This window comes from Miniopterus natalensis, chromosome 17, assembly GCF_054644295.1.
Source record: "Miniopterus natalensis isolate mMinNat1 chromosome 17, mMinNat1.hap1, whole genome shotgun sequence".
NCBI lineage: Eukaryota > Metazoa > Chordata > Mammalia > Chiroptera > Miniopteridae > Miniopterus > Miniopterus natalensis.
The window spans coordinates 24,458,022-24,473,520 of record NC_142097.1 but is presented as its reverse complement, the minus strand read 5'-3'; the positions used below and the strand labels follow the sequence as shown (position 1 = coordinate 24,473,520).

Genomic DNA, 15,499 nt, shown 5'->3' with positions numbered 1-15,499 from the left:
GAACCAAGAGCCCTGTTTAACAGCTGGGAGAGAACTGAGGCACATCAGGGTGAAAGGCTTGACCTGAGCTGACCCGATGGGCTCCACCCTGGGGCCCTCCATCCTTACTGTCTAGTTCCCTAGTTCTTCCTGCAAGACACAGAAAGAAGTAGAGGCAATGCTGCTGCCCTCTCCCCTTCTAGGAAGAGGCCATGCTTCCCCCCTTCCCTCATTTCTGTCTCTGACTTTTGCTGGCCCTTCACCCCATGACATTTCCCCAGCTCTGCTGCTGGAGATGTATGCAACTCTCCTTGCAAAACATTCTCCATCCAGTCCTCTAAATACTTCCCATCCATCTTTTCCTGGTCCACCTGCCCTCACCCCCCCAACCGAGTTCTCTCTTTTGAGCTACTGAGATCAGCTATCCTAAGCTGGGTCTGTAAACTTGAAATTGATATAATTGGGGTAAGAGGTCCTTCTGCCCCCTATGTTTATCTCAAATGGTACCTGGGAAAATATAACATTTTCTGGAAAAGTTTCAGGATCCTATTAAGGACTGGGGAGGAGTACTAGTTGACTGCTAGGATCTGCATCCTGTTCTTCCACTGACAATTGTCAGGGATGTAGCACAAGTCCTTCAGCCCCACCTGCTCACAGTCTCACCTATATATGTATATCCACACACCTCAACATATTCCCATATACCCCTCAGTCTAAGGATATAAAACTCTACCAGTTTCCAATTACCATCAAGTCATACTGTCCTTTGTACTTGCTGGAAATCAGTGTTTCCCCCCTGGTTGGCCTCTGAGGAATTTAGGAATAGTGGGGAGGGATGGGGAGACTGCTATGTCTATGGGAGGGAAGGTAGAAGTGAGGACCTCCCCAAATGAATATCCCCTTCCCCAAATTCTCAATAACAGAGCATCTTAGAAGGAGTGGTAAGGAAAGTAATCTTAATCCCATTTCAGCATCAAAGCCCAAATTCATTTTCTCAGGTCAGGCAGAAAGAAATGTCTATTTTCTCCTGTCTCATCCTCAGCTGAAGTCATCCATGTGCTGTGTATTTGAGACGGGACTGTTCCTATCCCCAGCCCATGACTCAGACCTTTGTCTTTCCCCCTGTGAGTTCTTCCTCCCCCATCAGTCCTCGGCGCTGCACCCGCTGACCCAGTGAGGGCTCGTGGGAGAGGGCGGGATTGCCAGTGGGTGTAGAGTGGGCTTTAGGACCCAACGGAAACCCGTGCCTCTTGCAGCAGTCTAACCCAGAAGCAGGGGGAATCCTGAATCGAGCTGAGAGGGCTTCCCCGGTTCTCCTGGGAACCCCATTGCCCCCCTGCCAGCACACACCTGAGCAGGTAGGACCACGCGCACCCCTTCCCAATTCCCCCTTGGTCGCCTTCCGCCGGGCCTCTCCTCTTCTGATCTGGCGGTTTCCCTCTCGCCTGTTCAGGCATTCCCCATCCCTCCTCCCCCACTGCTCACTGTAGTCCTGGGAGGTGGGAGCCTGGGGACAGTGGGGTGTCCGAACACTCGGAGCCCCTGAACCCTCCCGCGCCCTTCCTGCACTTCCTCGAGGCAGTCCCATTCTCTAGCTAAGAATGGAAAGTGGGGGGAAGGACTGCCCAGGCCCCACGCCCTTGCACCCTCCTTTGCAGTATTGCCTAATACCCCCTTCCCCCACTTCACCTCGACGGGAGAATTGGCGGTGCTGGGGTAACAGAGAGCAGAGGGAACAAGAGCTGGACGGGAGCCTCCCTGGGGGGGGTTTCTATCTCACTTGCTCTCTGCCTCCCAGCCGCAAGAGCTCAGGACTTTGCCCCCCACTCCCTACTCACCTTGAAGGAGAAGTAGTGTCTCCTTCCAGGCACATCTCACACTTGGGTGGCCAGAGGCTTTGCTGGAGGGTAGTAGAGGCAGGGGTGGAGTGAGCTTTCCTCTAGGGAAAGTTCTTTCAGCTTAGAGCCCTATCCCTGCCATCACCTATTGCAAAGACCCCCAACCCAACCCCTCTGTGTATGTGTGTGTGTGTGTAGACCATGTGGTTTGGTTGTAAAATCTATAAGCTTTGGCTAGAGGTGGTTGAGTGCATTGAAGGGGACAGATCCCAGAGTATGGCCCAGGCCAGAACAGGCTCAGCCCAGATGGCTGGGGAAGGGGGTGTGGACCAGATCAGGGAGGCCACCCAGCCTTGCCAGCTCCCTGGGCTCCTTGGCTTTCAGAGCCTCTGCTCCTGGTGTTACCACCCGCCCCCCTCCCCCCAAGCTTCTTCCCTCCTGCAGGCTCTCTGGGAGAGGGCCGCATGGCACCTACTGATTATAGTGGCTTGTTTTTCCCTCCAGCATGGGCTCTGCTCTCTGAAGATCTAGGGCATCTCATTCTGGTTTGGTGGGTTTGCAGGAGGGGTATATGAGTTGTCTGAGTAACCATGTGTGAGTATGTACATTGCTCCTGGGCATAGAAGACTGGGGAGGGGAGTGGCGGAAGAGACTGGTCACACTTTGGGGGGACTCCTCTGGATGGTGGGAGTGGGTGGCATGTCCTCCAGATGTCCAGGTGTGGGGGTGTGCTCTAGATTCCTCCACAGCTCCCTGGATTCCCTGCAGGTTGGTTTCGTTGGAAAGAGTGGATACAGACTTAGTTCTGTTCTTGACTCAGAAAGAAAAGTAGAGATTCCGAGTGTGAGCAGTGAACTGAGAATCAGAGGCCTGAATCTGAGACTTAGCCAGGTCATTGCACTATGAGCATTTACAGTTTCTTCATTTGTAAAATTGGCTATCAGTAGCAAGCCCACTTGCTTGATAGGATATGACTATAAAGACAATTCATCATAAAGCTCAGTGCAAATAGTAGTTCTGGCCGGGGGAGGGCTCTAGGATGGGGTTCTCTTCCTAAATCTAGGTCATTCTCTCTGCCTTCAGTATCCTTGCCCATCTGGGGGATGGAGGAGCCAGGCAGGGCTGTTGCCCAGAGGCTGCAGAATCCCCCTAATACAGGTGGTCGCTGTCACCAGAGAGCCTGTGGTCAGAGAGGATAGATTCTCCACCAGGCTTTTCTTCCGCTGGGCTCCACACCTCCTCCCCTGAGCCCTGTCTCCGCCATCCTTGTGCCATTCCTGCTCAGCGTCCTTGTCCCCGTCTCTCCCCTGCCCAGTGGCCTCCTTGTCCGGCTCACTGGGCAGGAGACCTAATCGGATTCGACAGCTGAGATATGTGTGGCGGCTGAGAGCAGGCGGGAGGGAAGCCAGTGGGAGGATGGTATGAGGGCTGCCCCTGGCACTGCCCAGGCCTCCCAGGCACCACCTTGTGCCTGCTGACTCCTGGCCTGGCGTGGCTCCGGGGAAGGTGTGCCAGGGGAAGCTCAGGAATGAAGGGGCTGGGGGCTGGAGACGACGCGAGGAGGAAGCACGCATTTGATATTTGGTGGCCTTAATGTCAGGATCTCTGACTCTGACAGGGAAGAGAGCCAGGTGGTCCCATCCCCTCCCCATCCTCATCACCCCACTTTCTTCTCTCTTGTTCAGAAATGTGTTCACTTTCCCATCCAGCCCCTTTGGTCCCTTCCTCCTGATGGGTCACATTTGGGAGCTGCTGGGGGCCCCATGTGTCTGCCTTACTCTGGGCTGCCTCCTCCTCTCCAAGGTATTTCTCTCACTCACTCTCTGGGCTGGGAGCCAGGACTCCTGGGTTTCCCGCCTGCCTCATGGTGCAGGGCTGCCCTGCAGGCTACCAGAGAGTCGCTAAGCTGGTTTCCTTCCTCGTGTGTGGGGAGGGACTTCTCCCAGGGCTGGGAGGTATCAGGAATCCCAGGTGGGATAGGGGTGGGGGCACTGTAGCCCCTGGCCCCATAGCACCCTGACTCCTCCCTCCCAACCTCTGACTTAGCTTGGGGGCAGCACATGCCCAGCCTGTTTGGCATGGTCCTATTCTAGTCTCCAGGCTTCCATCTTGACATGTGGGTAGCCAAGATCTTCTGCTATCCTTTTTAGCGTTTTTCCCATGGTATCTGGGGGTGGCTGTTGAAACCCCCTATAGCTGCACCCACACATTTTGGGATTAGCATAATTGAGGCTGGGGCACTATTTCGTCTTCCCTCCATCTGGGCCAGGATGAAGGAAACCAGTACAAACTTCCCCACACCAATTCCCTCTGCCCTCAAAAGACCAGTCAGTGGAGCCAGACCCTGCCCTCTTGGTGCCCACAATGTGGTTGGCACTGATTTGTCAGAAATTGGGAAGGTTTCCCTGTAGACCGCTTGCCTCCTCTCTCTTCCTCTCGTGGGGTTGGGACAGCTCTGTGATTGTAGGCACTTATGGGCAGGCCTCCCCCTAGGGAAGGGGTGTGGGATGCCCCCAAGATGGCCAAGTTGGCACTAGTCCCAGGCTGGAGTGCTGGACATGGTTCCGAGTTGGGAGTTTGTGGAGGAGAGCAGGACATGGGCCTCCCTGCCCCCCTCATTTCCTGCTCTTTGGGCAGCTGTGGGCGAGAAAGGCTGCAGGGACTATTTTTAGTTGGTCTGTCCCCTGGCAGGAGGGACGTGCAGAAAAGCACGGGGCAGGGAGAGGGGCTGGCCAAGGTGAGGGTAAGGAGGCAGGCTGAGGCCCAAGGAACGGCCAGAGGGGCAGCAGATAGAGCAAGGAGGCACTTTGGGCAGGGTAGGACCTTGTGGAGAAGGTATAACCCAGATAAATGGGCTGGGCTGGGTGGAGGAGTCCTGGGGACCCCTCAGGGCTGTCTCTGTCCAACTAGAACTGGACTTAGAACCAGAAGGGGCTTTAGAGGCCATCTAGACAATCCCTCACAGAGGGGGAAACTGAAGCCTAGAGAGGGGATATGACTTGCCCAAGGACATTCAACTAGTCTTTGGCTGCCCAGGCCCTTTGCACTGTTTTTCTCTCGTCATGGGCCCTGTTTGTGCCTAACTCCCTTACTGCAGCAAGGAGGACCCTAGGCCAGGTATCTGGTCTCTCTTCCTCTCTGCTAGTTTGTGCAGAGATCTCTGGTAAACCCAGGTTGGTTTGTTTATAAGTCTCCACCATGTGGAAAGAGTCTACATCCAGGTTGGAAGGAGGGCAGGGTTGGGGTTTGTTTAGGTGGCCTGTGGCCACTGGTGTGAATCGCGGTGCTGGGCAGGTTCCAACAAGCTCACAGGCTGGCAAGCCGTGGGGCTTGGAGACAGTTTAGAGGAGCATCCTCTCTAACTCCATTTAGAGACCCAGAGAGGGCCAGGGATTTGCCCACAGTGGCAGGATGGGTAGGGGGCAGACAGAGTACTAGGATCTCCAGTTTCGGTTTGCAGGCTCTCTAGCCCCCTTTGTGAGCCCCCATCATGCCACGCCTGGGTCATGGTGGTTGTTTGCCAGTCCCCTCAACAAAGGAAGGGAGCAGGCTGAAGAGCAGGGAGATTATCACAGGCTTCAAATCTCAAGTCAAAAGAGAGCCCTCTTCTGAGGCCTGGAGGCAGGGCAGCTGGTTGAGGTGCTGGGGAGAGAAAGAACAGTGAAAACTGTGGTCCCTCAAATTCAATCTCCTGCCTCAGTCTCGTTCCCAGGGCCAATATATTGCACAGCTTCAGGAGGCGCCATTTCATAGACTGTGATGTCAGTGGCGCCCCCTGGAGTTGTTTAGGGCCCTGCCTGTATAGCCAACTGTGGTGCTTTGGCCCCCCACCTTCTTTCTTCTAATCAGCTTCAGATCCAGCTGGAAGGAGATGTTTGGATGGGCCTTTATCCAACACCCACTCCCCCACCCTGCCTCCTGCCACTCAACATCTCCTATTCCTCTGCCGCCCACCCCCTGCCCCCCAAGTCCATCTCAGTGGGCCACAAATTGTGGTGAAGCGGCCCCTCCCCCTCTCTCCCTCAGTTTCTGTCTCTGGGGGGCTGATTTATCATGCCCCCCCCCCCCATCAAGCCTGCTGCAGTGTGTGAGAAATCAATAGTGCAAATGGATTGAGGTTGTTCAGCCTGTCGACTCCCCTTGGGCCCCATCCACTCTCCTGGGACTTGGGGAGTTACTCTGTCCCCTTCCGGCTCAACACGGAGATATACACACCTCGTGGTTGCAGCCAGAGCTCTGAGCACAGGAATTACTCTTTCTGTCCATCTCTGTCTCCGTCTTTCTCTTTTTCTCATATACTGGGCTGGCCTTAGCATGACAAATACTCTTGAACGTTTCTTTTCTAGCTTGGGTGGAGTGGGGGTGGAGGGGCTTAAAGGGCAGTGGGCTGCCAGCCAGAGGTGGGAGGGAAGCAGGTGGGTGAGGGAGATTGTGCCCAGGGAGGAGGACTGGCTGGGGAAGGGATTGGGTGACAGCCCACCCCATCAGCCTCTGGTAACTCAATCCCTGCACCCCACCCTCCGATTCCCCTCCTGCTCAACAACTTCAGCAGCTGCTGGCTGAAGCAGGGCTGGCAGAAGTGTGTATGAGTGCATGTGTGTATGTGGGGGGGGGGGGGGAGAGGGGCTGTGGGGGCAGGAGGTGCTGCCAGGACATGTTAAAGGAGACTTATAGCCTGGGTACAACTTGGGTGGCAGGAGGCGGTAGGGCTGGTGGGAGAGTGGGTGGTGAGTGATGGGCAGGGGGCAGGCTGGGGGGAGGCATGGCAGCCCAGGGGTCTCACAAAACTTGTCTCCACTGGAGCAGGGCCTGGTGTGGTGGGGGTGGGCATGGTGAGGGGGCAGGGACAGGTACAACCTTAGCTCACCCCAGGATTCCTGTTCTTCGCCAGGGGGCGCATGTAACCATGAAGGACACAGCCTGTCTCTGTCCCCAATCTCTGGGCTGTGCCTGCTGAGCATCACAGTCTCGGTGACTAAGTCACTTCTGTCCCGGGGCTGGCAAGGTGCCAGTCTCAGCTCTTCTCGGTAGGTGAGTCACTGCCCTGGCATCTCCCCCGGATGCAGCTGAGTCATCCGGCTGTGCCTGCTGGGCAGGTGGGCACCAAGCTTGGGGTGGGGTTGGGGGGCCATATTCATAGTCCCAGTGTCTTCTCTGATCTCTCTCTGGCATGCCCTGGCCCCACACTTAGACCTGCAGAGCCAGGAAAGGATGGTGCTTCTCCTATGCACTCTGTTGGGCGTAAAGGAAGAGGTGGCAGGATACTGCGTGAAAATGTTTGATTTGGAGTAAAGGGGGGGGGCAGGTTAAGGAGGTGACTGTGGATTTGAATCTTAGCTCTGCCATTGGCAAGCTGTATGACCTTGGGCAAGACAATTTCCTTTTCGAGCCTCAGGTCCCTCATCTGTACAATGGAAACAGGAGCCCTGCCCCAGATTACCCTTCTAGACTCTGCGAATCAAATGGGGTGGGGCCATGAGGGTGTTTGTGGGAGGAGCTCCTTTGGGGATGAGCTGGGACGCTGGGGAGGGGAAGAAGAGGCAACTAAAACTGGTTCCAGTCCCAGCAGACATCTCCCATCCCACCTGCCTCCAGGTGGCCTTGGCAGAGCAGTGCTGCCCAGCCTATGTTCACATGACCAATGATGTGATTCTCTCTAGGAGTTCCCCAGAGACTGTGAGGGAGGCCTTGTTTTGCTAGAAGTGTAGGCCTTCCTGGGGTGTCTCAGAGCTCTTTTGTATCTCCTTGGACTCTTGGGTTTCCTCTAGTTTGCAGAAGGCTCCCTGTCTTGGGAAACGAGCAGTTCAGTCTCCTCCCTGAGCCCTTCTGTGTGCTGGACGGGAAGTGTAGGCCCCCAGGAGTGTTTTTCTTAAAGAGTGAGGAGTCCCTAGGCCTGTGGCTTTTCCCCCTCTGCGTCTCCTGCTGCCTCCTGCACTCTTCTTCCATCCTGTGTTTGGGGCCTTAGAGGATGAGGTGTAGGAGCCCTGTTGTGGCCCCAGCACAGCTGGAGTGCAGCTGCTGCTGCAGATTGGACTCCTGGCTTTCCTCCCACCTGGGACTTCTCCTGCTTCCTGGAGTCAAGCCTAGGGAAGGCTAGATATTGGACAGGAAGTACTGGGTGCCTGGGCAGGGAGGGAGTGCTAAAGGTGTGTAGGTTGTGTGCTTGTTCACATGGGTGCCAGTCTTATGTGCATATGTGTCTGACCCCCTATGGGGAGCAGGTTTGTGGATGCATGAATTTCTTCCCTTGTCTGCACATGGGTCTACTGCTATGTCTGTCCAGGAGTATGCCCCACCCTCTGCTTCATGTCCTTGTATGTGCACAAATGACTGTCTTTTTTTTTTTTTAAGGGAGAGAGAGAAATATCGATTTGTTGTTCCACTTATCTATGTATTCATTGATTGACTCTTGAATGAGCCCTGACCCAGGATCAAACCTGCAACCTTGGCATGTCCGATGACTCCAACCAACCGAGCTACCCAGCCAGGGCACAAATGCCTGTCTTGTATGTGCATGTTCTCTGTGCTCATGGATGTGCATACATGGGTGCCCTGGGCATGCATGTGGAGGTGTACACATGTGTGCTCTGAGCATGCATGTGGGTGTCCTGAGTTTGCATTTGCACACCTGAGTCTCAGTGTGCACACCTGACCCCATGTGCTTGCAGGTGTATGTGAAGGACACAAGCGATGGGAGGCAGTATACCTGTGTTTATGCACATTTGCATTTTTGTGCCCATGATCCTTCCCCTCTGGCCTCAGTTGGAAGGAAGATTGGTAGAATCTAGGCCGGGGGAGCCTGTGCTGGCTGGGGGTGGCTGACGCTGAGTCCCCTCCCAAGCTGGTTCCTCACCAGGGCGGCGCCCCCTGCTGCTGTCTGGGCTCAGGCTGAAGGCCTTGGAGGGGACTGGGGGAGAAGGGGTTAAGCGTTGGCGTCCACATCTGGGAGCCATTGGCGCATTCCTGCAGGCTGAGCGCATGTTTGCGGATGGATCTGGACGGGACAGGGCGAGAGGGCTGGGCGGGCGGTTCGCACTGGTGGACGGATGGAAATCCAGACGGGAGCCGGAGACAGCCCGACCCAGCGGGTGGGAAGGGGCCTGGGGAAGCGCTGCCAGGCGCTGTTCTGGCACCTTTCTCCTGCGCAGGACCTCAGGGCAGAGCGTCCCGCAGACCCGGCTTGTCTTTTACCAAGGCTAGAGGCTAAAGCTGGAGAGGACAATCAGACATCTCAAACCTAGACCTGGCTGTGCAACCTGTGCGACAGTGGACGAAAAGTCCGTGTCCGCTCCCAGCCTAAGGGTTCCTCATCTGTAAAGCGGGGGCGTCAGACCGGTGGGTTTGGGAGCTCTGCCAGTCGGGTCAGGCTGAGTCTCCTCCCCCGGCTGGAGGCTTGGGAGTGTGGCACTTCCCCTTCCAGTGGGAAGTCCTTTGGGGGCACTTGTGGCCACTTCCCTGACTGGGGAGGGGAGGTTGTTCCCTAGTGATTCCGCTTTTTGCTCCCCCTCCCCCGACTGCTAGAGGTGGGGATGTGACCCTCCCAAATGGAGCAGCAGGCTGGGAGGGGGCACGAAGCTGTGTTGGGGACTATGGTCCTGCAGATGGAGAGTGATTTAGATCCTGCCCAACTGGAGCAAGAATGCGAGCTTCTCAGGCTCCTCTAGCCTGGGCCAAGAGAGAGAAGCTTGAGTCCTAGAGAGTTCTCTAGCTTGGAGGGGTGCTCCTTGGCGCCCCCTGCTTAGCTCTTGGAAGATCCAAGAGCGGCTGCCCTTTGTGCAGAAGGCTGCTGAGGGGTTGGGGTACGCCAGAGTTCCTCTGACTGACAACTCACTAGAGCTGGAGAGCTTTTTGGGGGGAAGCCGAGAGGAGTATATTTGAGAGAGGTCTATCTACTCTTGCACTCCTTTTTTGCAGATGAGAAAATTAAGGTTCAGAGAAAGGAAACGACTAAAGGTCACACAGCTCTCAGCTCCAACTGGTTCTTGGAGGAGGATTATAATTATGGGAGTCAGGGGCTTGACAGCTAGGGCCGGAGACACCGTATTTACTTCCATATTATGCTGGCTGCGTCTCTTCCCAGGTTTAAGTGTCTGTGTGTGTGGGAGGGGAGGAAATGTGATACCACACACTGCAGTCCTTTCTTTGCCTAGCCTTTTTGCCATTCTTTCCGCAGAACTTCAGCTCCTCGCTTTGAAGCTCTCCTTTTGGGGCAGAGGGAGGGATTCTCGCAGATTCCCACGGTCCAGCCTTCAGCTAGGCGCGGCTCCTTTAAGACTCTCCCAGCCTCGGGTCTATTAAGGAGAGTGGGGTGGGGCGTGATCCTGTGGGCCCGCCTCTGACTGGTGATTGGTCAGTGGGCGGGCGGGGGCGGGCCTGAAGGAGGGGGCCTCCCCCAGCTCCGTACCCTCCGCCCCCCAAGTCTGTGGCTCGGGGTAAAGTTTCAGCCTCCGCACGTGACTCGCCATGGCCGCTGCCTTCGGCCCGCGCTGCTGAGCCGTGGTCCCCCAGACGGCTCCTCTCCGGGGATCCCGCTCCTCTGACGCCGAGCAATACCGAGGCGCAGGGTCAGGGCAGACGCGGTGCACCCGGACGGATTGCGTCCACCCGCTGAGAGGTAACCTCTATCCCGGGAATTTTGGAGAGCCTCGGGCTCCCGCAGGCATCGGGGCCCCTTGCTCTGCTCTTACTAGGAGCTGCGGATGGGACCGGGTGCCGGGCAGGTTCTGACGGGAACCCGGGGTTTCCTGGGCTTCCCAACCTGCTGCCGCCGTGCCCAGGGTGGGGGAGCCCCGTCTGTGCGTCTGTCTGCGCCCGTGTCTTTGCGCGCAGCAGTGAGACGTCTGAGGCCGTCTGCCGCGCGTGTCCCCGGCGCCTGAGCCGTGGCACAACCGCCCTGGGAACTCCTGCCCTCTCTTCTCTTCAGAAACAAGCAAAACAAAAAGACTTTCAAACCTGTTTGGGGAGAGATCGGATGCCCAACGGACTAACCCCCTCCTTCTTTCCCTCTTGTTATCTGAGCTGCTCTGTGGTTTGGGGAGAATCAGCCCGGGGGCCCACCCCCACCAGAGGCAGCCGGCTTGGGGGGCGGGGCCCGCTCAGCTGGTGTCCCCCGTGGAGTGAGGGGAGCCGTCAGAATTGGGTGCGGGAACCAGGGCAGTCCGAAGAGGGATGGCTCTAGGTCTGGTGCTACCATGGGATTGTGGAAGCTTTTTGGGTGAGAGGAGTATGGAATAGACTGGTCGTCTGTGCTCTGCTGAGGGTGTCTGGGACATGGTGCCACCCACGAGGCAGAGAAGCTGCTAGCCAGATGTGTATGTGAGAGGGGGGCACTGGAAAACATCTTGGCCATGCCCTCTCTCTGGGCACTGCCCTATTGTCAGGCTGCTCCGTGGAAAGAGTGCTAGGCTGGAGATGTGCACCAACTCATATGGGAATCAGACCAAAGAATAGCCAGCAACCCCCAGCCTTGGAGACATTTCTTTACCATCTACTCTATCTTGGATACGATGCCCACCTAGTGTGGGCTTCCTCTTCTGTAACTAGCTTGCCTCCTGCCTGCGGGCTGTGTGCACATGTGTGTATGTATATGTTCTCCAAGGCACTTGTTCCTGAGAATACTTTCCCACTCCCCCACCCCTGCTGCATACCCCCCAACCCTCACTTCTACTGCTGACCACCATCTCCTACTACAGTTTCCTGGTTAGGAGATTCAGGGATGTCTCTTGTCCCCTTCCCTGGCTGCAGTGGTCATAGGGCAGGGTTGTTCTGGGGAAGTGCTTCAGTAAGAACACCAGGTTTTACTAGGAACGGGGCTTAAGCCTTAAACTCCTCTAGGGCCTTGTGCTTGATGGGGAGGCTGGGCTGGGGAAGCCCCAGGTTGGAGTGGGGATGGCTTGGAGCCTTGGGGCTTCCCCTGTAGGGGGGTGGAGATGAGTCTGGGGGGAAGGAACAAGAGAAAGAGTATTTGAAGCTGGAGAAAGAAGGCGGAGGTGGTTGTGGAGTCAGGGAGTTTGTGGCTGTGAAAGATGTTGATGCACTGGGAGGGGCTGGGACATCAGTTCTTCCTGGGAATCTGGGCCATGTGGGTCCTGAGACAGAGCAGTCACTAAGGTCAGACTCGAGTAGGCTCTTGGCAGCTGAGGATCTTGGATTTGGAGGGATTTTGCGGGTGTGAATGAGCATGCACGAGGTGGCCACTGCAGGAGTTTTCCCACCAGACTGGCGAGGGCAGTGCAGAGGGATTGGCAGTTCTGTGAAGACCCTGGGCTTGGAATGGCTTAATCCTGGCCACCTCCTCCTACAGCCCCTAAATCTCTGTCATTCAGTTTTACCCCAAGTGCCCCTGTTACTACTCTGGGACACCTCTCTGGTCCCCCTCCTACTCCCAACCATGTGGCAGCCTGGCAGGAAGCTAGCTGTGGGCAGCGCCATCCTGATCACCCCCATGCATTCCCCGCTGGGCACAGTCACCCACTTGTGCCATGACGTGGTTCCTGCCACCCCGTTTAGTGTGGGGGAGAGGACATTATCTCAGTGGCCCTTCAGGTCTGTTTTGGGGGTATTGACCCATGCCCCAATTAATTAATTTTCCTTCCCCTAAATCATTTGGTCTTGGAAGTTGGCTATGCCCTCTGGCACCTTTTCCCCAACCCACTCCTTACTCAGACTTTAGGGTCTTAGATGGGGTGCTCCTCAGAATATGTGACATGAGGGTGGGACCTGGCCCAAAACATAAACCTCAGTGCCCAGTTCCCTGTCCTCTGGGTGGCACGGGCAAGGCAGGACCTAGGCTGGGCTGGAGGGGTGGGTGTGTTTGGGTGTCTGTGGGCCCTGTTTGTGAGCACTGTCTGAGGTCTGGGGTGAGGGGCATCTGGGGAATGTAATCCTATCCATGTGATAAGTAAACACGGTTATCTCTGCTTGCCTAGCACCCCACACCCCCTTTCTAGTGGTGGTGGTTTTGAGAGTGTGGGAAGCTGGCAGGGCCACTGGCAAGATGACCAGGGTTGTCTTGACTTACTGGGTTTTGGGAAAGGAGTGTGGCAATGATACCCTAGCTCCCAGGGCTTTGGCTGCACATCCTTTCTGCCGCCTGCTGTCTTTCCTCCCTCCGTTCTTCTCTCCACCCTCTAGCTGCTGTCTGGAGCCCACACGGTGTGTGTGGGGGATGGGGGGGTGAAGGCCTGGATCTCTGTGTGTGTCCAGGGAGTGTTCTGGGGATTGGCAGAATTGGCCGAGGGTGTCTTGGTGTCCCCGCAGGGTGGGCGGTGTGCAGGGACCAGGCCCAGAGTGTGAGAATGTGTCAGGGTTGGTGCGTCTGTCCCCAGTCTGGCTCGGGTGTGGGTGTCTCTTGCTCCGTCTGGATCTTGCCTCCCGCTCCAGTCACCGCCCCCCCTCCTTCCCCAGCTGGGACCGCCTGCTTGCTCTCCCTCTCTCCGCAACTGGAGCCTCCCTTGCTTGTTCCTGGAATTTGGAGAGGAGGAGGAGGAAGAGGCAGGCAGACAGACCTCCCACACTCTAGCCCGCCCGCCTGGCATCATGGGGAAATGAAATAGGCGCTTTGGAACTAAGGTTTCCTTGGCTTCCCCAGACTCTACAACACTCATCACAGAGTGTGTGTGGGGGGCAGGTCTTATAGAAGGGGCATGGGCTGCCCCCCACCCGCCACCTGGCAGCGATGCCTCTTTCTTCCACCCTGCATCCTGCCAGCCAGGGCCCCTGCTGGGACCTCCAGGCACCACTGTCAGCCTGGGAGGGGAGTGGGTGGGGGGATTAGACTGCTGCCAGCCTGGCCAGCACCTGTTGCCAACCCCCAGCCCTGTAACTGGAGCTGGCCTGGGAGGGGGCTACAAAATGACAGGTGGAATTTCTGCAACCAGGCAACCCCCCCCTCAACCCACTGGATATTCCTTTCCCTTCCCAGAACCAGGAAAGCCTGCCCCCTCCCAAATGTCCACCTGATCTCATGGATAATGTCCCTGTCCTGTCTATGGGGGCATGCCTGGGAGATGGCGAAGGGTATGAGTTTACTGCTATTTGTCCAGTGACCCCTGGCTGCAGAGCTGGGCTGCCCTTATTCAAGTTTTCTGAGCTCTGCTGCTCTGGCAGGGTTGGGGGTGTGGGGTTGTGTGGATGGGGGTGATTTTCTGTTAATGTTTTAATTGCATAAAAACTGGGAGCTCAGCTCCGGGCCAGTGGGGAGTCTGGGTCTGGCTGGCCTCCCGGTTTGGGCTAAATATAGTCTGGGACATCTGCAGAGAAGGGGAGGGGGGTAGAGGGAGGTTCCATTCCCCCTACCTCTGGCCAAGGTGCCCTCTGTAGGCGGGCACCTTGGAGCAGGGAGGGGGATTCTTCAGCACAAAAGGCAGGCGCGAGGTGGGTGGGGGCTGGGCACAGTTGAGACCTCACCAGCCTGGAGGCCAATAGAAGGCTGGGACGAACCCAGACGCTCAGGACAGCACTAGAGTGGAGCACGTAGGGCTGGATCCAATAGCTTCACTCTCCCCTCAGAGCTGCCTGAGGTCAGACATTCTCTGTGTATCACTGTGTCCCGGTGTGTGTCACCGTGACCTACTCGCTGTGTGCTTGTGTGTACACACCTACCTTGGAGTGGCTCCCTCCCAGTCCCTCCTCCAGAGCCTCTGTCCCCTGGGTCCTACTGCAGGTCCCCAGCCCTTCTTCCTCCTGTCCCTTGCCCCACAGTGAAACCTTCAGCCCAGGAATCGAGACTTGAGAAGGGGAAGCTGCGGTGGGGAGTTCTCTGATCTCCAGTCACGGCAGGAAGTGGAGGGGAGGGGGACCAAGGGGGGACCGTGAGTGGCAGGCATGGAGGGAGGTCCCTTAGTACTGTAACCAACCTCGAACACTGCGGTAGGGAAGGGCCAGCCTCCCAGCCACCCCTCTCCCCTCCGGCTCCAAGTGGAGCAAACTTAGGGTACAGCTGATTTCCCAGGGGCTGCTAACAATCTTCATCACCCTCCCTACATTGAAAAAAAAAAATCTTCCTGTCATGTGACTGTCACTTCCTGTCTCAGTGTGGTTCCTGGGATGTTTGTTGTTGGTTACCATGGAGATGGCCACTGTAGGCACTACCCTGGTTCTTGTGGGGAGGAAAATGCCCCTCCCCCTAGACCCACAGTTAGGGGGGACTTTGGGGGCCTGCCTTGGGGGCCATTTCAGGCTGAGTGTGTGTGGTCCCCCAGGACCCCCCAGACTTCTATCTGTGGGAAGGAGTCGCAGCTACAGAGTGTTGGGGAGACTGTGAACACATCTGGCTGTGCTTGACTGTGGCTGACTATGTGAGTCTAGCTGTGCAGACCCTGTCCCCTCCAGCTTGGGTCCCCCTGCGTAACAGAGATGCCAGTTCATGTCTCCTTTTGCTTTTGGAGGCTTCTCCCTTCCTGTGCTCTCATGGAAACTACCTTTCCCAGGGAGTTTCTGTGGCTTCTTGGGGTCGAGGCTGGAGTGGGGTGGGGCTCTAGGCAGGATCCCTGGTTGTATGTGTTTTTTTGAGGGAGGAGGTGGTGCCCCTCACAGCCTGTACCAGCTTCTTCCTGATTCCACAGGCCTTGTGCTTTAAGAGGCAAGCCATAGGACTTTGTGACCCATTTTCTCCACCCCCTCCTGGGCTTCTCTATTTGCTTGGGATGGAGAGGGGAAGAGATTCCCCCAACTTCTAGCCC

General features: G+C 56.6%; 1 protein-coding gene across 2 annotated transcripts in view; it reads left to right on the top strand.

Annotated features, from left to right (window-relative positions):
• The first annotated feature begins 1,265 nt into the window (after positions 1 to 1,265).
• RARA (retinoic acid receptor alpha) overlaps positions 1,266 to 15,499 on the top strand; it is a 43,784-nt gene continuing 29,550 nt past the window's right edge. The window contains exon 1 of one of the 2 annotated variants that reach the window (XM_016202248.2): positions 1,266 to 1,337. The gene's annotated coding sequence lies outside the window, so the exon portion shown is untranslated. Of the gene's footprint in view, positions 1,338 to 10,273; positions 10,432 to 15,499 lie in introns of those variants that run through there. The other variant, XM_016202247.2, reaches the window with a different exon arrangement.